We start from the raw sequence: 23,476 nt of genomic DNA, 5'->3' as shown, positions 1-23,476 counted from the left end.
TTTATACACCACTTTTATATATATAACGTATAAAATAAAAATGTGTAGTACTGAACAGAGAAAATACTTCGATTTTTTAGATAGATTATGTTATATCAAGTAGCCAAACTACTTTAAACAAAATAAATCTACATGCACAAAAGCAAATAGAATGGTCTGCCATTAAAAAGGCAACATTTACAGTTACCATATCAAAGTACCTGAGATACTACAGTACTTGCCTATACTTAGAATAAGAAATTGCTGCAATATGTCTGCTATTGTGCGGAGGCAACTTGGCTTTTTAATGGTGACCAGGCTAAGCTGGACAACAAAAGGATTTTGAACACTCGCTAGGAAAGTGGATTGGGGGGAGAATGGGGGGCGGGGGGAGAAACTACAAACAGTGCATAGTATATGAAATTATACTAATGGCAGTTAGGCTAAGCCTTATACTTAAAGCGTTAAAGTACAATGGGGAAATAGCTATTGTGTAGTAATTCATTGCTAGTACACTAGCGAAGTGGACAAAAGTCAAGTGATATCACTACAACTAATTGTTAATTAAAACACTCACTCAGGGGTTTCCCACTGAAATAACACCTTGTAAATATTTTCTAAATATATTTAGTCTGATGAGCACTGAATTAATGTACACTATTACAGTCAATGCTTACCATTTTTATTTGCCAGTCAAATCAATTTATCCTGCCTATTTTTGAGGTATGGCAATTTGAAGAGAAGAGCTCACACCACAATCTGCACTAATTAGCATCCTTGTTAATTGGCTCTACAGGGAGCCCAAGGACCGAATGACCATGGAATCCAAATTAATTTCTCACCCAAGAGATGCTACCTGATGGGGATGGTCAAAGTACATTGGCAGGGAAGTGTGAAAAAGTTGGAGCTCTCAGTTCTATACTTATGCAGATAATAAATGTAAGTGTAGACACTATGTACGCCGATGGGAGGGTTCTACCGCAGGTATAGGTAATCCACCTCCCAGAGAGACAAGTAGCTAGGTAGACAGAAGAATTATTTCATTGACCTAGTGCTGGCTACATGGGGATTTAGGTCAGATTAACCATGTCACGACGGGGTGTGGATTTTTCACACTTCTGACCGACATAGTTTAACTAACCTAATTTTCTAGTGTAGACCAGCCCCAAGACTTTAGTATCTAGGACTGTCATTTCAGCACTTTTCATGTAAATTCTCACACTCACAAATTAAAAATACAGAGAGCAAAGATAACAGACTATGACACAGTTCCTAGGCCTGTCCCACAGGATGACTAATCTGTTAGAGGATCAAAAAATCCTTAGGGTTTTTCCAGGTAGAATTTTATAGTTCTACTAACATTCAGGATACGCCAAAGGCCTGAAAGGGAAAAAAAAACTAGACAGACCCCATTTTCTGATTAAGGTAGAACAGACGCTATATCACAGTCCTGCTGCTGGAGAACACAAGGAAAGCGTGTGCGTGCATGTGCATACACATGAGAGAGATAAAAATGGTGTGAAAAAGACAGCCATAGGCTCAGTAACCACGTGTTATATTATGGCTTCAAGGCAAAGGCACTTTAATGACACCTAACTCACAGATAGTTAAGGTTTCGATTTAGGTTCTATGTGGAAATACTATGTTTTGCTTTAACTGCAGACTTAAAGATGTATGCTGCCCAAAAGAAGTGGAAAGAAAAATTTGCAAATCAACCAGATGTCTTGAATCTCTCTCCTGGGTAGGACTAAGTGTGTAGTCTTAAGCTCAGCAGTCAAAATGACGATGCCTTTGTCAACACATTATTGTGTTTGCATTCGTGATTTTCTAAGGGAACGGGAAATGGCCTTGCACACCACTGAAAGGAAACCTTTTTTATATATTCTGCAACAGCGTTACCTTCTAATCATCTGGATAGTAGAACAGTCCTCAAACTGAGATGCAGAACCATATTTTGGGAAAAACAATTTGGTACACAAAGCATTTTAGCTAGCTCTACAAACAGGACCCATATGAGCCAGAAATGGATGAGATTTATTATCAGAGAATGTGTCTACCTAGATATTGCAAACAAACTTATAAGGCAGAATGTCCAAAGAATATATGGAATGGTGATTATGATTCCACAGGTCACCAGAAGGTCATTGGTTGCTCTACTAAGGTTGTCTGGCTTTTAAGGAAGACAAGAACTGGTTTAAGAAGGGCATCACTTTGTGGAAACCATGATCCCCAAACACTATGGGAAGGTGGTTCAGACTTCCCACTAAGTGATTTGATTTCCTGCAATATAATTGGCCATTGGACCCAGGAGATTCCCGCACGCTCCACATAAGACTATTCTACTTATCTCCATCCTTGCATGCCAACATAAATAAAAACTACTACACTGTCTTTCCTACCTAACATTAACTTTTGTTTTTAAAGGATTCTTAAAAATTCAGAGTGCTTTCCTTATGGCCCTTGGTTCTAGCAAACTGGCATTTATTTTTTTCTCTTAGTAGCACCATCTCTTGGATATTTTCCTACATTCCAGATGAGCTTCTCAGCCACGTAGGTGAGCATTTGTGGATGCTATGCACCAATTTAGTTAAAACAGAGATCCTTTTTAACTCTCCACTAAACACCACTAACAAAGAGGCTTTCATGAGGTGATATGAAAAGTCATCTAGATAATTTGCCCTAGCTACCTAAAAAATTCCCTTTTCCTCCACAACCATGATCTTCCATGACATTCCATCGGAACAATAAAATTGTTGACCAAATAGTGGAAGGTTTATGCACGTAGAAGACAGAACTTTTGCTGGAGCAGGACCTGAAATATCAAATTTTCTTCCATAGGAGATATTAACCAAAAATTAAATGAGGTTTAAAATTGAGTCAGTTTCAATTACAGAAACATAATATCGATGAAAAGACAATTATTCCTTATATAACCTTTGGATGTCTTAAACGGATCATGTGACCTTAAAAAGGTGAGAAGTCAACTCTCCCTACAAGCACCTTTCAATACATGTACCTGGATCAATTCTGACCTTAACCAGTACAGGATAGTCTTTCACAGGAAACTCTCCATAGCATACTTTTCTGAATGTTGATCCTTACAATTTGGCAGTGACATGTAGCTGCAACCCTAATCTGGCTTTTTGGCATTGGCTACTGCTTACTTCAACTCCCTTCCACCTAGAAATTATTATATTTTCTCTTTCTCTTAGTCACTGAAGAGATGGCACATTCTCACTGTTGAACACATACGAGAAGTGTGAATACACTTAAGATTTTAATTACCATCTGTTCGGAGGGAAGAAAATTGTTCAGATACTATGGTGTCTAGCATCAATATTAAAATCCTGATAACAAAATGTGAGTAATAAATCAAAGGTCAACTGACATGTTCTCAATCCTTCCAGCTATGAAAAATCCATGTTCCTACTGACAGCATTCCCGGTAGTGAATCAGTACAAATGGCAACCTCATTGTTCAAATCTGACCTAAATTGAGAATCATGTAAAATAGCTACCCTCTGACAGCTGTTTTGAGGCCTCAATACTGCTCCTAATAGACAAGTTACATATATATTTGAGGTTCTATTTTGAGTCTCCTGGTTTTGGAAAGTGTATGTATGTATACACACACACGTGCTATATTTACATTTCGTACCACTGCTGGCTTAAATGAAATGAGTGAGATGATGATAGCTTCACTTCTTCCCCACCCACCCACTATATAGTCTAATTATGCAAGGTTACTAAAAAAATGTAGACTGCATGTTCAAAGCACAACTGAAAATGTGCATGTTTATTTTTAATTGCATTTTCACTTTAAACCCCAGGGACTCAGAGTGGCTAACACCTTCAACTTAGAAACCAATTAATTCTCCCAAAATCCCCAATCACAAAGTTGTGAGCCCAATTCTTACAACCTGAAATCTTCAGCTTGTGTAAAAAGTCACCCATCCTTTGGATAAAGCAAAGATATAAACTATTTACCAAACCAATCATAATGCTTTCAGCATTCTGGGACACTCATCCTCTGATGTTACTTAACTGTGTCAGATATCTAGTAGTGATGCAGCATTTAGAGATATCCATAACATTGTAAGCCAAATCACTTGTCCCATGATATAAGTGTATCTATAATCAACTCACAAAACCTGTCACAGTTACATGCTTTAAATGGGATTACTTTAATTCTGGGTTGTTTCTACTTAGAGTATCAGCTTATAAAATTGGAACAAAATCCCCATCAATTTGGTACATTAGGTTGTTAATAAGTCTAGACCATGAGTTTAGGTCCAGCTCCCACTTCTGCAACTGGCTCCCTGTGTGAAATCAGTTAAGATTTGATTTTTTAAGGTGCTAAACACTCTGACCCCTATCCAGGAAAGCATTTTAAGCACATGCTTAATTTTTAAGCACATGAATAAAGTTAAGTATATGCTTAAATCTTTGCTGGGTTGGCCAGAGTACTCAGCACTTTACAGGCATAAACTCATAATTTCTTTGTGTCTCACAAAGGCAACTTTGGCTAGTAAGCTACACACAGGGTGTCTGTATTCACCAAGAAAAAATTACAATTCCCCTTTTACCTTTTTTTAAATGAACTGAATTCTCAACAATTAATTTCAATTGTATGGCGATTTTGTGGAATCTGATAATTAGAAACTGGATTGAAATCACAACAGTGTATCACAGAAACCACTTCAGAGCCATAAGAGGATACTATCTGTCACAACAGATCAGGGTTGCATATGATGCTGATACTTAGTGTGAAAAGGCTCCATATCAAATTATAACTATAAATTCTAGACTTGGTTCTGACAATGACAGAAAATGTTATAGTTCTACAAATGTAATGAGGATTGGCCAAATGTGCAAACATTGAATGTACAAACAAATGCTCTTGAATGATCCATTTCTGATACTACTTAAAAACAAACATGGTTTTGATGTCCAAATAAGGACTTCTCTGATTATTACACTCACACACAAAAATCTGTTTAAGCTGGCTAACTGTTTTGATCAAGAGAAAGAATTAAATAATTTATGTAATGTATAACACACTGTCAACTCCTTTCTCAGGTGTATCTATAGTTCGTTAATAAATTTTCATTGCCTAAAACAATGGTTTAAAAATACTGCGTCACTGTGAGAGGTTTAGTGCAGTATTCTTAACTTCAATCAATAAAAGAAACTAAATTTCAATAAATCTTTTTCATATAAACCTAGAGCTGCATTTAAGGATTAGATTTACACCAGGTACATCTGTGCTGCTTGACATAATTGACTGAAATTATGTCTACATTTAAACTGCTACAGCGGCACAGCTGTGGTGCTTCAAATCTACCACCCATGAGAGGTGGTGGCAGAATCTTTCTGGCAGCCTAGCACTGCCTACACTGGGGGGAGGAGAAAGAGGCTGGCTTAGCTATGTTGCTCAGAGGTGTGGATTTTTCACATCCCTGAGCAACATAGCTGGGCAAACTTAACTTTTTAGTGTAGACCTGACCTGAATCTTTCTTTTTTGACATGGCACCATGTACCTATTTGGTTTGTACTCTTTACCCTCTTAGCAATTTGTATTACACCAAAATGTGTATAGCATCAAGCTGGAAGAATGCATAATACTTCCTTTAAAAGTTTTAACTTAATATAAATCCTGAAGCAGTCTCAGACACCTTGATGCCCAAACATAGTAAGCTCCAGGAAGCGTTCCAGCATCCATTGCCATCAGCTAGCTTTATTAAATGTTATTCATGGTTCTTCTCCTTTAATGAACTACAGAGTTGACATTTAAGATACTATAGTAAGCGCCTGATCCCACAAGGTGTTGAGTAACCTCTACTTAGAGTTACTTCAGCACTTTACTGACTGGTCCTACACAAGCCCTGGAGAAATACTTATTGAAGATGTTTGATCACAACCTAACGTGACATTATTTTGGTAAGCCTGTTGAGTATTTTGAAGCTGTGACAATTTTCATTTGTACCTGTTTACACCTAATCTTGTCCAATTTAAGCTAAATCTACACTAGAGTTTACAGCAGCACAGCTGTACCAAAGCAGCCATGCCACTGTAAGGATCTCTTGTGTAGCTGCTCTATTCTGACAGGAGAGAGCTCAATTAATTAAAGACATAATTAAACCACCCGCAATGAGTGGTGGTAGCTATATTGGTGGAAGAAGCTCTCTCCCGCTGACATACCACTGTGCACACGACTACTTATGCCAATGAAAATTACGTCACTCAGGGGTGTTTTTTTCCCCTGTGCAACAAAAGTTTTGCCGACCTAAGTACTAGTGTAGACATGGCCTTAAATTCTCTCTTCTCCACACACGTATATCATTAAATGACCTACTTAGCATATAGGGTTATGAAGAAAGATGCTCTTAAAAAAAAAACTACCTATAAAATATTCATCCATATATCCATTTTCTCTGTGTCTATAACCAAATTAATCCTTGCCAGTATACATATGACTATTATCCAAAATACTTTAGCAAGTATCTTGTATTGTAAAACTCTAAAATGTAACCCTTTTTTTTTATTCAAAGAAATTAGTAACAAGTCTTCCCAGTTTAAAACTGCAGAGTAATAGTCTTGGCAGTATTACATTCTAAAACAGACTATATTTACACCCTCATGCTGGGATAACAAATTATTGCAAATCAGTCTCTCTCAAAAATCTTAGATTAGAATTTAGTGAGGTTATCATCACAAAATGTTCTTTAATGTGGCATTTAAGAATTTCTCTGAATAAGACAGAAATCATTCTACAAGTGAAAAACGAAGATTATTCTACTTCTGTACTTCAAATGATATTACCACATATACTCGATCAGAAGCCGGTTCGTTTATAAGCCAACCCTCCCAAGATCGATAAGTAAAAATGGAAAATTTTTATAACCCGTCCATAAGATGACCCTATAATTCAGGGGTCAGCAAACTTTGGCTCCCGGGCCATCAGGATAAGCCGCTGGTGATCCGAGATGGTTTGTTTACCTCGAGCGTCCATGTCTGTAAGTTTACCACAGGCATGGAGGTAAACCTAAGTAAACAAAGTGTCCCGGCGCGCCAGCTGCTTACCTTGACAGGCCGGGATAGCAACTGGTGGGGAAATTTTTTTGGTGGGGGTGGGGAGAGAAGCTGGGAGTCAGGGGAGTAACCCCTGTGACCACCCCCCACATGACCCTACCCCTAGCCCAGGACCCCCACACTCTCCCCATCCCATCCCTTTCCACCTTATCTGGGGAGGATGTCTCTGACCTATGGCTGGAGTTGCTCCGGCAGGCTGGGCAGCATGGCTGCAGCCTGCTCCGGCAGGCCAGACCGGGTGGCGCGGCCGCAGCATGTTCCAGCAGGCTGGGCCGGGTGACACGGCTGCAGTGTGCTCCAACAGCGGGGCCACAGACTGCTTGGGGGTCGGGTCCGAGCGGCGTGGCTGCAGCCTGCCAGCCCTGGAGCTGCAGCTGCTTCGGAGGCTGGGGGGAGAGCAGCGTGGCCAGAGACTCTGGCCCCACCTCTTCCCTTCTGGCTGTGCTGCCTCTCCTTGCTCCCTCTGTTGGGGGGAAGGGCTGTGTCCCACCTCTCCTTCTCTATACCCGTTCGTAAGCAGACCCCCGTCTCTGGTGCTTCCCTTTTTTACTAAAATATTCGGTTTATGAACGAGTATATATGGTAATTGAATTTCTTAGACAAACAAGTATCTGTATACAATAAAATTTACTGAAAACCATTATACATTAAACATTGTGTTCTTCAATGTAACAGACTATTTTGACCATGTATATGTTACGAATTACATTTAAAACTAGGACACTTAGTGTATTAAATATGAAAGTAGATATTCTCAGAACATGTGCAGTCACTACATTACTTATGAAAAGCATAAAAACCACACATGGCTCCAAAAAATAAACCATGTATATCACAAAATAATTTTTTTGCCTATGTGAACCCAAATTTGAATTAAGTACATATTTTGGACCTGATTCAGCAAAGCACTTAAGCATGTCCTTAACTTTAATTGTGTAAATTATCCCATAAATGGCAACTGTACTAGTCACAGGTTAAGATTAAACATGCATCAGTGCCTTGTGTAGAAAAAGCTTCTAATGTTGTCTTCTACCAAACTAGTTCAAGTACTTCTACCTCTACTATAAGAAGAAAATCTAGAGGTATTGCCCCCCCCCCCCCCAAAAAAAAAAAGTACTTATGTGTGCACATACACATACCCCTTCTTAATTTCACAAGGATTGTTTTGTTTTTGTTCTTATTTTAAGTGGTTCACCTAACATCGACGCACAAGGTCTACCAGGAAATGGCAAAACTCTGAGCTAAGTGGTGTGTGAATCCTTGACTATTATGTAACAGGATACTACTTCAAATAGTGGCATTTCATCTTTCATATGAAAAACAACAAGTATTGTTAAAAAAGGTTTGGTAAAGTCAGTGGTATTTTTTTTGTTTTCTCTTTTGTTATGATGCATCTTTGCCAATTCACATACAGTAAAATGTCACTACATTTATGCTAAAAATGCATAACAAATTACTATGTTTAAGTTAGCCACTACAAACAAGCAAACATAAAAAAGTAAAAATAATGCATTACTAAGTACACTTGTGTATTTATTTAACAAGTGATGTTTAGTTTCTATCATTATACAGGTTCTTAAGAACTCAAAACAAATTAAAAGCACATTCAGTACTTCCATATTACTTTCCATCTAAAGATTTCAAATGCTTTATACATTTTTAAGAACTCAGTCTCACACAACATCCCTCTTCATTTTATAGATGAAGAAACTAAGGAGCAGAGAGATTAAATGATTTCTTCTCAATAATTTAAGAAATATATGACAGAGCCATGAACAGAACATAGATCTTACGACTCCCAGCTCTGTACAGCAGCCACAAGACTATTCAGTGTTCTGTCGTATTTTTTTGTAAAGCCGAGGTCTTAGTAAGATGAAGCCTCTTCACACAGCATTCTGGTAATAAATTTCTGCCAAATCATGGTGACAGAGTACAGTTGCCATGTGCAAATGGTATGGTGTGGTGTGTGGATTACAAAAATAGAAATTAACAAAATTCTTCTGTACAATGAATCTTGTATAAAACACAATTTAATCAGGCAACCTCATGTCTTTGGAGACTGCCCCCCAAAATATCCTTAAAATGTACTAAGTACAGTTCTGCTCCTCCTTTATAAGAAGGCATGTACAATAAGCAAGTGATAAACAAAATTCTGTTTGTCTTTAAACATTGTACACAATAGTATTTATTTTATGGAGCTAGTTTTTAGGAAACCATGAGGAATCAATGCTGAGCCTGTTAATAAAGCAAAGCTAACAAACTATGGCTGAGCACTGTAAAAAAAATCCTGAAGCTAGATAACAGAAAATATAGGATAAGAGCCAAATACAGCTCTCAGCAATATCTAATTCTTAAATCTGATCCTCTTCACTTATGAAAGAGAGCTAAAATTTACTTGGCTCAAATTAGTGGAGGAAAAAGCTTTAACACTTTTTTTGGTAGCTTAACAATTTATAAGCACTGAAGTACATTAAATAAACAGCGTACCAACTAATTCATCCAATTAGCTTCCTATCATCTTAAGTTATGAGAATGAGGCCAGCGTCAACTCACCTTTGGCACACTGTTAAAGGATCCAGACAGCGAAAGGCAGGATTCTCCAATAAAATTATGTTCACAAGAAGTCACTGAAACAGCAAAGATGCAGACATTTCAATTCTAACAATAAATTTACCTTGGGATTTTTATTTATTCAATTTGGATTAAGTTGTATGAAATTTTCATAAGGAAATCTGTACAGCAGGGCAAGTACAGTGTGGCACAATTTATTTAAGTTAATTTGTTAGACTTAATTTGGTATGATCCGATACACCAAAAAATTATTCATTTTCAGCAAGAAGAGCTATATATAGAAGGATTGTGAAGAATTGTAGTCCGTCCAAATAATAAAAACAGCATACTGTGAGAGGCCGTGTATAAACTGAAGTAAAAATACAGTAAGTTAAGATGACCAAATTTGTCAAAGCAACTAACTTTTACCCTTTCCTTTTTACAATAGTATATTAATTTGCCACCATGTTTAAAAATGCCATATAATAAACAGTGTTAATTATACCTGAGTAAATATTTTTAGTGATAGAATAATATTTTAGAAGGGACTATGAAGGGCTTGAACAGTCATTGCCCTTTTTAATTACATTTCAAACCCTGTAGGATGTCTGACAGTTCACATATTGCAAATCCATTAATTCATGATTGGTAGTACTGTGCTCCCAAAATGCTATCACATACCCACAGAAATAGCTAGCCCAGTTTTAATCAAACAAACAAACAAAAATCCAATTCAAGCAAGAAACGAAAATGACAGTTTTGTTTGGTTTCTTTTATGGTGTAATTTTTAGCTAATGAAAATTACTTCTCTGGCGGAGTCCCCTTGTTTGGTGGATGTATAGATTGCATCATGGAACGGGCCCAAATACCACAAGAGAACCTGCTTCAATACAGAAATAAAATCCCCTCTGACCGAACACACTTAGTTGTCACCTACTACTCCACACTGGAACCCATAAGTGGTAACATCAAACTACAATCCATACTCAAGAGGGACCTCATCCTGAAAGAAATATTTTCTGAACAGTCTTTTCTGGCCTTCAAACAAGCCCCCAATCTCTCCAAGCTCATCATCAGACGCAAGCTTCCCATAGACCAGGCCACACCAACTCAAAGGGGCATCAGATCCTGCCAGAACAACAGATGCAAAACCTACAGACATATCTCCATTCCTACAATGATCAACACCCCTCATAACACTCCTTTCAAGACCTCTGGGTCTTACACATGCCTATCACACCATGTGGTGTACCTCATCCAGTGCACTAAATGTCCTGATAACTATGTGGGTGAAGCCAGACAATTACCACACGCTCTAATGAACTGACACAGGAAAATGATAAAAGACAAAAACCCCATGCCACCTGTGGGTGAACACTTTTCACAAAGTGATTCCACTATATCTGACCTATCAGTGCTCATCCTCAAAGGAAACCTGAACAGCCCTTTCAAAAGACAAGCCTGAGAGCTTAAATTCATTACTTTGCTAGACACTGTTCCCAGAGAGTGGTTATCAGTGATTCACAGTCATGCTGGAAGGGCATAACAAGAGGGTGCCGCAGAGAACAGTTCTGGGTCTGCTTCTGTTCTATATGTTCATCAATTATTTAGATAATTGCATAGAGAGTACACTTATAAAGTTTGTGGACGACACCAAGCTGGGAGGGGTTGCAAGTGCTTTGGAGGATAGGATAAAAATTCAAAATGATTTGGACAAACTGGAGAAATAGTCTGCACTAAATAGGATGAAATTCAATAAGGACAAACGCAAAGTACTCCATTTAGGAAGGAACAATCAGCTGCACACATAGAAAATGGGAAATGACTGCCGTGGAAGGAGTACTGCAGAAAGGGATCTGGGGGGTCATAGTGGACCACAAGCTTAATATGAGTCAACAATGTAACACTATTGCAAAAAAAGCAGACATAATTCTGGGATGTATTAGCAGTTGTAAGCAAGACACAAGAAGTAATTCTTCTGCTCCACTCCGTGCTGATTAGGCCTCAACTGGAGAACTGTGTCCAGTTCTGGGTGCCACATTTCAGGAAAGATGTGGACAAATTGGAGAAAGTCCAGAGAAGGGCAACAAAAATGATTAAAGGTCTAGAAAACATGACCTATGAGGGAAGATTGAAACAATTGGGTTTGTTTAGTCTGGAAAAGAGAAGACTGAGAGGGGACATGATAACAGTTTTCAAGTACATAAAAGGTTGTTACAAGGAGGAGGGAGAAAAATTGTTTTTCTTTACCTCTGAGGATAGGACAAGAAGCAATGGGCTTAAATTGCAGCAAGGGAAGTTTAGGTTGGACATTAGGAAAAACTTCCTGTCAGGGTGGTTACGCACTGGAATAAATTGCCTACAGAGGTTGTAGAATCTCCATCATTGGATATTTTGAAGAACAGGTTAGACAAAGCAACAGAGGGTCCTGTGGCACCTTTGAGACTAACAGAGGTACTGGGAGCATAAGCTTTCNCTAAGGGACCATTCAAGGTGAAGTGACCTGTTAGCTCCCTTGTACTCATAAGATAAAAAGAGGCATTAGTGTGTTACAGATTGTTATAAAACACCATAAATCTGATGTCTATATTAACACCAAAGAATCATAGGACTGGAAGGGACCTCGAGAGGTCATCTAGTCCAGTCCCCTGCACTCATGGCAGGACTAAGTATTATCTAGACCATTCCTGAGAGGTGTTTGTCTAACCTCAGAGGGGTAGCCGTGTTAGTCTGAATCTGTAAAAAGCAACAGAGGGTCCTGTGGCACCTTTGAGACTAACAGAGGTACTGGGAGCATAAGCTTTCGTGGGTAAGAACCTCACTTCTTGCATCTGAAGAAGTGAGGTTCTTACCCATGAAAGCTTATGCTCCCAGTACCTCTGTTAGTCTCAAAGGTGCCACAGGACCCTCTGTTGCTTTTTACAGATTCAGACTAACACGGCTACCCCTCTGAGGTTAGACAAACACCTCTCAGGAATGGTCTAGATAATACTTAGTCCTGCCATGAGTGCAGGGGACTGGACTAGATGACCTCTCGAGGTCCCTTCCAGTCCTATGATTCTTTGGTGTTAATATAGACATCAGATTTATGGTGTTTTATAACAATCTGTAACACACTAATGCCTCTTTTTATCTTATGAGTACAAGGGAGCTAACAGGTCACTTCACCTTGAATGGTCCCTTAGAATATGTGCTTACTGCTTATGCTAAACTATCTCTTTGACCTTGTATTTAGCTGTGACACTCTGAGTACCTTTCCCAGACCTGAGGAAGAGTTCTGTGTAGATCAAAAGCAAGTCTCTCTCACCAACAGAACTTGGTCCAATACTACCTCACCTACCTTGTCGCTCAGAGATTCAGTAGACAAAGGGGAAAAGCAGAGGATTTTTGTGCCCTTTTTTGGATTTACTGTAATTCTCACTGGAAATTAGTGCTCTCTATTCGCAATTGGAAGATTAAGAGTGATCTTGAAGGGAGGAAATAAATGAAGCAATATTAATTAGTGCTGTGGAGGGGGCAGAAATACACAAACACCCCTTACTGGCTAAAAGTTCTGTAACATCCTGTTAGGTCTGTACCAGAAGAATACCCTGGATAACATGGAAAAAACATGTTTATTTTTACTCACAAATTCTCCCTCTAATCCTAGCCCTCCACATACTTTAAATCTAAGTAGCTATTAGATAATTAATATGTCTCCACAAAATATTGTGCCCATTTGGTACTAACTTTGGTTTCTTTTTTCTTTTGCCAGTTATTGTATCCCAGTTCATTGATAAATCTGTTAGCAGATATAATTGTGTCTGTGTGAAATTTTGCTTCAAGAACAGTATTATTGATTATTTTATACATCCCCAGGCCTTTTTTTGTTTGTTTCTCACTTTTGATTGCAAAAGAAGTAGTTTATATCAGAGAGGGGACTAGGGTTGCCAATTTTGGTTGGACGTATTCTTGAAGGTTTTTTCACATGACAATCTTTAATTAAAGATTAATCTTTAATTCCTGGAGACTCCAGACCAACCCTAGAGGGTTAGCAACCCTAAAGGGGACTGGATTAATTTTTTCCAAATATCTAAAAGGAAAATAATCCAGCATTTTTAACTGACAACCGTAGTTCCATTTTCTACACCTCAATCAGCCTTCAGAAAAACAGGTCAAAATAATAAGACCACCTGATAGTGTAAACATTTCAAAGGAAAAACAATACGACACAAAAACCTCTTTGCTATCACTAATTTGATAGTAAGGTCTGATCTACACCACTGTAAATCGACCTATGTCGACAGGAGACGCTCTCCCACAAACTCACCTTCCGCCTCTCAGGGAGGTGGAATACAGACATTGACAAGAGAGTGCTCTGCCATCGACTTAGCTTGTCTTCACCAGACCCACTAAATCGACACCGCTGCATTGATTGCACCAGTGCCGATTTAGCCAGAAGTATACACAACCCCCCTAACACTGACACAAAAAACAACAGAGGGAAAGGCACACAAGCACAAGATGGAGGCTGGTCGCCATCTTCTCTTGGCTCCATTCTAGTTTGGTTTTTGTATCCTGTGAAAATCTTTAGCTTGCTGGACATGGGAAGCTACCCTGCTACATATTAAACTCAGAACCACCTCCTTCAAATGACCAATTTTTGCCCCCAATCAAAATCTTCACAGGCTAAGATGGGAAATGTGTGAGCTGCAAAACTACTGGCAATTTAAGGATGGGAATTTGGATTTTAAAAAAGCTGAATAAAGAAACATAGAACTTACTAATAAAATACTCATTACAAGAATATTTCAATGACTAAAAAAAAATTATTTCCCCAGGACTACAGAATATAGAAACAAAGGATTGGACTGGAGAATACCTACCTCGATACAAGGTTTAATAACACTTACAGAACTCTAAAATATTAATTGTAAATAGGATAAAAAGCCATAAGACAAGACATGAGCAGCTGGGCTTTGAAAACTTAGGATGACCTGGAAAACCTTTTCTCCTCATTAATAAAATGAACTCCTGTTTTGAGAAAATGATATGGGATAAGTTGTGCTCTCATCTGTGAAAAGGGTAAGTCCTAATATTTCAAGAAGTATTTGGGGCTAAGGAGAAAAAGTCTTAATAGTTCAAAATTTCTGGGACTTTAAATATCATAATTAACAGTCCATCCTTTGGCTCGGGATAAAAAAAGTATGAAGATCCAAAGAGGATATTACTTATTCTTTCTTATATCTTGCACGGTTAAGATGTGTTATGCCAGCCAAACACTGATTGTCCACACAGAAGTAAAGCGGGAGATGCTGACAATGGAAAGCAAGAAAACCTTTATATGGAACGGATTTAAAACGTTAATGTTTCCATTTTATTCTCCTATTCTGGACATAAGCCACATGCAAAATAATGCATTATGGAAAACATAATCCCAAATATCATACAAATGAAGGGGTCTAAATTAGCTGTTATCACTCAGGAAAGATCTTGGAGTCATTGTGGATAGCGGTCTTAAAACACTCACTCAATATTCAACAGCAGCAGTCAAAAAAGCTAGCCAAATGTTCGGAACCATTAGGAAAGGGATAGATAAGACAAAAATATCATAATCCTGTAAAACCATGGTACGCCCATACCTTAAATACTGCATGCAGTTCTGGTCGCCTCATCACAAAAAAGTTATATTAGAAATGGAAAAGGTACAGAGAAGGGTAACAAAAATAATTAAGGGTATGGGACAGATTCTGTAGGCCTGAGACCTGATCAACCCCCACCCCATACTAAACTAGCCTTGGTTGAAACTCAGGGAGTTCACCATTAAAATTGAAATGAAAAGAAAAAAAAAAGGAATGGTCTGCTGCTGCTAAAGCAGTCCCACCTCAGGAATGTCCCTAAGGAGAGTTATAACCACCAAGGTTGTAAAGGTGCTGGGAAATTAGGGAGAATATAGAAAGATACTCAACAAATGGTAAAATAAGCTCTGACCAGCATTTTATGCTGACCATCTGCACAAATAGAGAAGGTCACAACAAAGTTACAATTTGGGCATGAAAGACAAAATGTAAAGAACTTGCGTAGGAAGGAGGACACATAGGTTCCAGTGCATAACTGGTTAAAATTTTTGTTATTTAGAAGTGTGGGATAATGAGATAGGTTTAGTCAATTTGAAGGAGGTAGCCAGTTTTACCTATACAATATAAATAAAAAATAATGTTCTTTGGGGACCATTTCCAGACTGTAGTTCAACATCAAGCTGCTGGAACTCTGACCCCTTTCACAACCGTTATGTGCAGAGGCATCAGCAGGAACCCCCAGATGAGTCAATCCTGACTGGCCATCGGGTGAAATTTGTCTGTAAATTGGGGTGGTGAGCATAACAGATTTGCTTGGTATCCGTATTCTCTGTGTGTTGCTAATAAATAGATGTTTAGAGCACAGCTGTTTAAAGCTTTTTCACTGGGAAAAGGTTCCGCAGACCTGTAGAGCCCTGAGTCCCGAGGGAAAGGGCGGGTACTTAAATTGACCAGGTTTCTTCCTGAGCCCCGGAGGCAAGGATAGAGTGGGGGTACCTAAATTGATTGGGTCACGCCTTGAGCCCTCGGTGGGGTATAGGTGGGGTGCCCTAAATTGACCAGGTCCCACCTTGACCCCTTGGTAGGGTATAGGCAGGGTGCCCTAGATTTTTGCAGGTAACAATTCCTTAGGAGGAGAGATTTAAAAGTGTGGGACTGTTCAGCTTAGAAAAGAGACAACTAATGGGGTATATGATAGAGGTCTTTAAGTCATGAATGGTGTGGATAAAGTGAATAGGGAAGTGTTATTTACCCTGTCACATAACACAAGGGGGGGGCACCCAATAAAATCAATAGGTTTACAACAAATCATAGGAAGTACTTCTTCACACAACGCACAGTCACCCTGTGAAACTCATTGCCTGGGGATGTTGTGAAGGCCAAAAGTATAACTGGGTTGAAAAAAGAATTAAATAAATTCATTAAGGATAGGTCCATCAATGGCTATTAGCCAAGATGGTCAGGGATCCAACCTCATGCTCTGGGTGTCTCTTGGCCTCTGTCTGCCAGATGCTGGGACTGGACCACTTGATAATTGCCCTGTTCTGTTCATTTCCTTTAATGCATCGGGCATTGCACACTGTCAGATGACAGGATACTGGGCTAGATGGACCACTGGTTTGACCCAGTATAGCCACTCTTTTGTTCACATTACACATTTAATTTTCTAAATTGTTTCTAAGTTTCCTGAACAGTATTATTCAAAGGTGGTAAGGATTTTGTGAATTGTATTTCTATTGACTCATAGGAGAGATTAAACAGTTCCCTTGAAACACTGCAAAACTTACTGCTTCTCAAAGGATGCCAATAGCAGAATCAAATGCATATCACTGGCATTACTCTAAAACAAAGATTAGGAAATGAGGAAAATCTAATACAAGAAAACATATAAGACAACATGTTAAGGTACCTCACAAAGTAAGATAATGGGACTCAAATAAAATTGTTTTTATTTACTGTGAAGGTTTGAGGATACAAATAAGAGAACAACAAGTTGAGCAGCATACACAGAGCAGGGCATCAGATGGAAGCGAAGGTACAAACGTGGAAGGAGGAGGAAGGGCAGATGTAATATATATTTTAAAACAATCTCACACTGTCTCGTTTCTCTTTCAAACTTAAGATATTCAGGGCAAAGACTATTGTTTGCATCTTTTATAGTATTGAGCACTCAGTTTGCAACATCTTAAAAGCCAGGATAAGGAGTTTGAACTTTATTTTGTGGAAACTGGATTTAATGAACCGTCTTGAGGCAAGGATCACAGTCAAAGAGGCAGGAATAGTTTTTGATACAATATCAGCTAACAGTATCAGACATAAAATGAATGTTGTATTCCAAGCATCAAGTAATAAATATTCAGTAATAAACTTAAAATAGCTAAATTTACACAGTTCATAATGGTTTTAGGAGGTACAGTTTAAGATTGAATTAGCATTTTTGTAATTATACTTTACAAAGTACATTAAAAAAAGACAGTGAGAAAGGAGATCTAAAATCTGCCCCTTTATCCCCACTGCTAAAAATCTAGGTTCCCTCTTGTAAGGATTGTTTTAAATGACATCCTTTCAGGCCTTCACAATTCTTGATTCTCCCCTGTTCAACCTCTCTGACATGAACTAAAATAATCTCATTGTGGTGTATTAACATTAAGTATCAATAGCCTACCCATAAACCTATATTGTGTAGCTTAGGGATTTCAATTCAAAGGATAATTAGTTCAAGTGACTCTGATAATTATTGTAAAATTCAGTGCTTGATGTATAACCAGTAGCTTTCTGGGGACCAACTGTGAAGCAACACTTTACCATGCACTCTTCCTGCAAGGATGATCATGTGGGCAGTTTGCCAGTTCACTGCACCACTAAAGCCAATTATCTCTATTAAACATTACCTTTTTTGCAACAGACTGAAATATACTACTAATCAACTACACTTCTAGTCTAGGGCTATTACAAACATTCCAATAAAACCTCCCTGCTAGACAGGCATTTCAAATCAGGTTACTATTTTAGCATATGATATACACCTCTACCCTGATAGAACACTGTCCTTGGGAGCCAAAAAATCTTACCGCGTTGTAGGTGAAACTGCGTTATATCGAACTTGCTTTGATCCCCCAGAGCGCTGCTTTACCGCATTACATCTGAATTCGTGTTATATCGGGTCGTGTTATATTGGGGTAAAGGTGTATCTGAATAGGGGAGCTATCCATACATTTGTGGCAAACATAACTAGTGTCCATAAAGCAGTACCTAGATAAACGCTTGTCAGTCAAAAGCTGACAAAGTTTGGAGCCCAATAGATGGGGGGGGGGGGGAATTGTTTTATTTAAGTATAAGTTCACTCAAGACATGATGTATATTGAATATTTTCCCTTTACAATGAAGAATGTCTATGGAGCTATCCAATGTTTCTTTGCCAATTCTTTATGAAAATGAGCGGGGGGTGGAGGGGAGAGCATGCATCTGCTAACTAAAAAAAGTCCCTTCATTCATTGAATACTGTTTTTAAAAGTTGGGGAAAGAACATACAACTTAAGGCAGCAAGAGGCAAAAACTTCAATTTACATAATATTTTTGCCTCTTATTTTACATAAAAAAGGCAGAAATGTCATTAATTGCCATGTTGCTATATATCCTCTGACATAATCGGAAGAAACAAATTTGGAAGTCCATCCATGTACTGTATAGTCTACAAAAGTCAGTTTAATTTTTCTTTTAAAACATTCATACTACGTAAACAGGAAAAAACAAAAGAGGGGATGTGAACTGCAGCACAAAAAAAGAATTCACTGCTGAGCAAACAGACAGTTGCTGGTTCCTTAGATTACTGAAAAAAGTGAAAAATGTGAATGCTGGCCTAATTAGTAGAGACAAAAAGTGCATTTGGCCTATACTCTCCCATTTTACTCCTGCACGTGAATTCATGTTCTCTTCAAACTCTGGCCTGTGCATGATGCCATTCACTTAGAAAAACACAGTAGATGTTTTTAAATCCATTTCACAATATGCCACCCCCCCCATCCATTACTAAAATATAAGTAGTAACTTCATATATAGTACAAGTAACTTTTTAAATAATTAGGGTCTGAATGAGTTGTTTTAAGTTAATTAAAAACGTGACTTCCTTTACCTTCAAAGGAAATTGACAATTCACTATACTGACAAGCTGAATCAGTGAGATGAGGCACCCTACATTATGTGTGCTCTTTGGAGTGTTGTTACAAAACTATTTCGAGCGGGAAAACAGGACCAGAAGAAACCTAAATGAATTAATTCCTTTATAAATTATACTGATATGGACTATAATTAAATGTTAACATTTCCACTATAAATTTTGTTTTGTAATTTGCATCAAACTGCAACTTGTCAAAATAACTTAATCCTGACAGAACATTTTTTTTAAAACAATGTTATTTAAATTGGTTTAAGCATTTTTATATGGAGAAATGGCAACACTCTAAGGTGTCAGAGTGTCACCATCTAACAAAAGATATACAGAAATAGCCAAGTTCTTTTAGTACTTAATGGCGGAGATTACTTATTTTTGGCCTTGTCTACACTACAGAGTTTTGTCGACAAAAGGCAGCTTTTCTCAACAAAACAGTGGAGATGTACATACTACAATGCGACTTTTTGGGGGGGGGGGGAAATCTTCTGTTTTGGCGACAAAATAAAACCACCTCAATGAGAGACATAGGACTTTTTGCTGCAAAGTTTTATCAATGAAGTGTCAGTGTAGACACCGTGCTTGGTTTTGTCGCCATAAATAGCCTCCAGGAGGTGTCCCAGAATACCCATCTGGACCACTCTGGTCAGCACTTCAAAGTCGTGGACAAGAAGGTGAACTTGAAGGACAATGAGGAACCCACGTCAGGGTCATCCAGTGTGGCGGCGAGTCAGGAACTCTTCGCCACTCGGAAGGTGTTCGGCCAGTCCCAGCGTTCCCTCTCCGACAAGCAAGAAGCAGGAGAGGACACCCCTGGTAAGTGATTTATTTGTGTTGATGCTGTTCGGTTATATGACGTACAGCTGTTCTTTGCTTTGTATACTGTAGAATTGGGTGAAGGGATGGAAATGTGGAAGATTAGCTGGGTTTGAGTGTGCTTCAAATCACCCTGTGAGTTCCATCACCTGTGTGGTGGAAAAGTGTGTTGATGCACTCCGAGATTTCACGGGAATCCTCCAGAGATCTCTAGGAAGCTTTCCTGGAGGTACTTGCCAATCCTCTACCAAAGGTTCCTTGGCAGAGCTCCCCACACTGTAGGAAACTTTCCTGCGCCACTCTGCAATTACTTGTGCAGGGACCAAACTGGCACACAGGGGAGTAGCACAGGGACTAGGTCTGAAGATGCACACATACAATAGATGCACCCTTGCATACCCTCAGGAGTGAGAAATCTGCTTCAATGAACCCCCGCTCCCTGTGGAAAAATGGTGGCAGAATTTACAATAATGTCCCTAGGTGCCTGCACTGCTACCCTGGAATCACCAAAGTCTCTCTTTACCCCAGCTTCAACAACCCCCACCCACCCAGGCAGAACTCACCATCGTTAGGGTGTTAGCTGAGACACGTGATTGCCAAGGATCAGTGAGAAAGTGCTTGATATTTTATAAAGAGATGTATTTTTTACAATAATGATTCAACGCTATGCATGCACTAACAATCATGCTTCTGTACATTGTTTCTTGTGCTTCTGCAGAAGTGGCCTTCAGGGGAACCCCCTATGCACCAGCGGAGTGTCTCCGCCCGATAAGGAAGCGACCAAGGCAGAGCAAGGAGGACATATTCCAGGAGGTGCTGCAATTCTCTGAGGCAGAAAAAAGGGAAAGCAGGGAGTGGAGAGAAATGGAAAGATGGGACAGAAAAGAAAATCAGGAGAACATTCAAAAGGCCACTGATGATAAAAGTAATGGAGGAGCAAACAGCGCTGCTAACGTCCCTAATCATGTTAGTCAGAACAGATGCGTGCTTACCCCTCCTCGCCTCCCACAGCCATACAGCAATATTTTCTATGCCCTCTCCAAACTCCTCCCACACATTCCTTTCAACTTTCTGGAACTTCTCAGTTTCTTGTTCTCTCCGCCCATTTGAACAACTTCCAAAATGATATCTGGATTTAGGCATAGCTATGAGAGACTTCCCTATACTGGTACCTCCCTTCCAACCAAGACACTGTGTGTTAATTGGTGTTTAATAAAAACAAAATCTCTGAAAGATAACAAATCTTTGTGTTCTACAAATTGTGATAACAGCTGGTAGTAAAATATATAGATGCAGTTTAATCATTTGCTTACTGAAAACCCCGTTCAGGAATCACCACAAGTGTTTACAAACAAAAATTGATCTAATGAAGCACAGAAGATTCCTGCACAGAAATACACTTCGCTTGTTCTCTGTCTCAAAATGTCGCCTCAAAGCCTTTCTGATTCGAATTGCTTCCCATTGTGCACCTCTAAAAGCCCTGGAATCAGGCTGCTCAAAATCAGCAGCCAGGCGACCTGCCTCAGCACTCCACCCCTGGGCAAATGCAGTGTATAGCAGGCAGCTATGACCATTGGAATGTTTTCCTTACTGAGATCTAACCTGCCATAAAGGCATCTCCAGCACGCTTTTAATCTGCCAAATGCACATTCCATGGTCATTCTGCACCTACTCAGCCTATTGTTGAAGCTGTCCTTGCTGCTGTCCAGGTTTCCCATGTAAGGCTTCATGGGCCATAGGAATAAGTGGTACACTGGGTTTCCCAGGATCACTATGGGCATTTCAACATCCCCCACTGGAATCTTCTGATCTGGTGAAAAAGTCCCTGCTTGCAGCTTTCTGTACAGGCTGGTGTTCCTGAAGATGCATGTGTCATGCACCTTCCTGGACCACCCCGTGTTGATGTCAGTGAAACACTCGCAGTGATCCACAAGCATCTGCAATACCATGGAGAAACACCCCCTTTCTATTGATGTACTCTGTCGCAAGATGGTCTGGGGCCAAAATTGGATTATGCATTCTATCTGTTGCCCCTCGACAGTTAGGGAAGCCCATTTCCGCAACGCCATCCACACACATTGCCAGGAATCACAGCCCTTCGGAGAAGGATGCCATTAATGGTCCTGCACACTTGCGTTAAAGCTACCCCAATGGTTGACTTACTGACTCCAAACCGATTCGCAACCAATCGGTAGCAGTCTGGAATCACCAGTGTCTGCACAGCAATTGCCACACGCTTCTACACCGATAGGGCTGCTCTCATTTTGGTGTCCTGGTGCCTCAGGGCTGGGGAAAGCTTTGCCCACAGTTTCAGGAAGGTGGCTTTCGGCTTCCAAAAGTTCTGTCGCCACTGCTCATCAGCCCAGACCTGCATAACAATGCAATCCCACCACTCAGTGCTTGTTTCCCGAGCCCAAAAGTGGCAGTCCCCCGTGTTCAGCTACTCCATGAATGCCAAAAGTAATCTGGTGTTGTTTCTTTCTATGGCATGCAACAGGTCAGGCAACTCTGATTCCTGTTCAGATAGCAAGCTCCTGATATACTGCATGACCATCAATGAAGCGTTAATGACAGTTACCACAACAGTAGAGAGTAGTGCAGGATCTATCCTTTCGCACAGAGATGGTGGGCACACAGTAAAGAGGGGCCATTGAAAAATGCCATGAAATGCAGTTGGAAGCCCACAGAATGCTGGGACGGAAAACAATGCATCACGGGACGTTTTTGTTGAGCTAATATTTGCTCATTAATTTCTTCTAAAGTGATTTTATAATGAATTTTTCATGAACTGGCAACAATGTCTTTCTAGGACCTTTCATATAGATGAGATTATACCAGCTTCCTCAAATATATCTTTTACATCTGGATTTCTTACATTTGAGGGTGAGGGTGGAGGAATCACAGATAAACAGTCTCTGTGATATAGAATTAGAATGTTAGTGAGCCTCAACTTGAAAAAAATAAATAGTGATCTAATTCAAACTTGACTGAACTAAGCTGCATGGCTCCAAGATGCTCCTCGCATCTGATTTATCTGTGCATGTTGGAAGGAGGTACTACAAGGTGGAGCAAGCAAAACTTGTAAGCCATAAGCATCAAGGACAAGGTTAAGAAGCCTCTCTTTTCAATTCAACAAGACACATAAGGGAAGACTGGCATTCCAGAATCCCCAAGACTGATCACTTTGGGGAGAGGATGTCATGAAAACAACTAACAGGCCATTCCACCTTTGACCAGCCTCTCCCTGCACCTGAATGAGGCCCACTAACAAGAATCACTGTGCCAGCAGATCATCACTGTCTGGCTCTTTGTCT

General features: G+C 39.5%; 1 protein-coding gene across 8 annotated transcripts in view; it reads right to left on the bottom strand.

Annotated features, from left to right (window-relative positions):
- The window catches only part of NCK2 (NCK adaptor protein 2), a 161,002-nt gene that overhangs the window by 89,464 nt on the left and 48,062 nt on the right, over positions 1 to 23,476 (bottom strand). For 5 of the 8 annotated variants that reach the window (XM_034758057.1, XM_034758055.1, XM_034758049.1 and 2 more), the window contains exon 2: positions 9,624 to 9,697. The gene's annotated coding sequence lies outside the window, so the exon portion shown is untranslated. Of the gene's footprint in view, positions 1 to 9,623; positions 9,698 to 20,725; positions 21,401 to 23,476 lie in introns of those variants that run through there. The other 3 variants (XM_034758051.1, XM_034758056.1, XM_034758050.1) reach the window with 3 other exon arrangements.

This window comes from Trachemys scripta, chromosome 1, assembly GCF_013100865.1.
Source record: "Trachemys scripta elegans isolate TJP31775 chromosome 1, CAS_Tse_1.0, whole genome shotgun sequence".
Taxonomy (NCBI): domain Eukaryota; kingdom Metazoa; phylum Chordata; order Testudines; family Emydidae; genus Trachemys; species Trachemys scripta.
This window is presented reverse-complemented; position numbering and strand designations above follow the sequence as displayed.